The sequence below is a fragment of the Cucurbita pepo genome, chromosome LG03 (genome assembly GCF_002806865.2).
Source record: "Cucurbita pepo subsp. pepo cultivar mu-cu-16 chromosome LG03, ASM280686v2, whole genome shotgun sequence".
Lineage (NCBI taxonomy): Eukaryota > Viridiplantae > Streptophyta > Magnoliopsida > Cucurbitales > Cucurbitaceae > Cucurbita > Cucurbita pepo.
In genome coordinates this window covers 7,010,382-7,012,302 of record NC_036640.1, presented here as the reverse complement: position 1 = coordinate 7,012,302, position 1,921 = coordinate 7,010,382, and the positions used below count along the sequence as shown (strand labels likewise).

At 31.1% G+C, this 1,921-nt stretch overlaps 1 non-coding gene across 1 annotated transcript; it reads right to left on the bottom strand.

The window, feature by feature from the left end:
• Positions 1-348: 348 nt before the first annotated feature.
• On the bottom strand, positions 349-420 carry TRNAP-CGG. The gene has a single exon. It is a non-coding gene; the product is annotated as a tRNA-Pro (tRNA).
• Between the last annotated feature and the right edge of the window lie 1,501 nt (positions 421-1,921).

The following is a 1,921-nucleotide window of genomic DNA, read 5'->3' as shown; positions in this document are numbered from 1 at the left end:
ACAAAGAAAGTAATCAAGACCAAGACAACAATCAAGAAATAGAAGATGGATCAAGATCCAAGTTATGAAGACAAGAACCGAACAAATTTTCTCAAGGTAGATCATGATAAGAATTCACGCTAACAAGTAAGTAACCATATGGATCAAGTATTAAAGTATTATTAGTATTATTTGTATGAGTCATTAAGATTATTGGAATATGGTTAGAAATCATACTTAAGAGCCTAATTGACCAATAATCATGATAGTTGAACTTAGTAATGAGTACGACCAAGACAACAATCAAGATATAGAACATGGATCAACATCCAAGTTATGAAAACAAGAGTTATGAAGAAAAGAATTATAGGGGCAGTTCAAGAATCGAACTTGAGACCTCTCGCACCCGAAGCGAGAATCATACCACTAGATCAAATGCCCTTAAAATGGATATATCATTTTTAGTTCCTAGTCCATGTGTTTTCTGCCACTCAAGATTTGAAATTTATCCACGTGTTCTATACTTTAGAACCTACTATAATTGACATGTTAATTTCACATTGTCCATTTTCAAATAAATGATTATATTGAGGCCTTCTCACTACATTAATAGAAGTGAAGTGTGTTATTTGAGTTCTAACATGCTCGGGACCTCTCACACCCTAAGCGAGAATTAAATCATTAGACCAAATGCCCTATGAACACCTAATATTTTTATCTCCCACTTGATATGATTTTTTTTAGGGGCTAAAAACATTTTATCAACTTTTAGAACATGAACTACTTTGAATGACGATATCAAAAAGACAATGATTTAAAAAAAAAAAAAAAAAAAAAATTCATTAAAGTTTGCATGCATAGTAAGGCATGTAATATTGAATGGTTGTAAATACAAATAAAAACAAACAGCCTAAGGCAGACAAGTAAATTTTGGGTGGATTGATTCAATTTTAATTATTTGGACATTATATATGAAGGAAAATTTTGAAAATTGAACTCGAAACCTTTCCAACCTAAAGCGAGAATCATATCACTAGACCAAATGTCCTTGTTATGGATTTCATCTCCAATTGTGTATGGAACATATCATCATTATTTCATTTATTTTATTTGATCTTCATAGAAATTATTAATAAAATTAATTATACTTATTTATCATTAATCATTATAATTAAAGAAATAAGACGTTAATGAAATCCTTGTGCAAGTATTATTATTATATCTTTTATATTTAGACTTAGAAAAACAGATGAAATTATTCTTTGGTGTAAATTTTAATTCGATAGTTTCACTTCAGCCACACATAAAGAAGATGTCAAAAATTAAAAGATGAGTACAAAAAAACATTATTACTCAAATTATTTGTATTTTGTCCGTATAAAATTCATATTAAAGAAACAAATTCTACATTGCCATGGAGTAATTCCATAGAAGACCATGAAGGCTAACAAATCCCGAAGCGTGTTCAATTAAAGAACGTCGTTTTCATATTTAAATTTGGGGTAAGGATCGAATTCCCATCTATGCTCCATTTTTCTTAAAATTAAGCATTCCTTTAGCTTAAGAGGATTGAGATGAGTAACTTTGATGAAGAAATCGAGAGCTAAAACATCCTAGATCAAGCTGCCTAAGGAGTCAATCCTGTGCGTTTTTAGTGAGTTGCAGATTGAGAAGAAATTTCTAAAATTAAGGGCACACACTAAAGGACCTTTCTCCAACAAAAAATTCTTTAGCTAGAGGGAAGGATAAGGAAGAGGTTTCATGATGAAATCGGACCTGGAAATTTCTATAAACGGCTGCCCAATAAGATTTTTCTGGGTTGAGCTTCAGTGAGGAAAACAATTTCCAATAAACTTTGGAGCTAACTAACTTAGGCTACCATCCATGATAAGGTATGAAATCAATCCTAGCTCTTCCTCTTAACACCGTCTTTAAGTTTCAT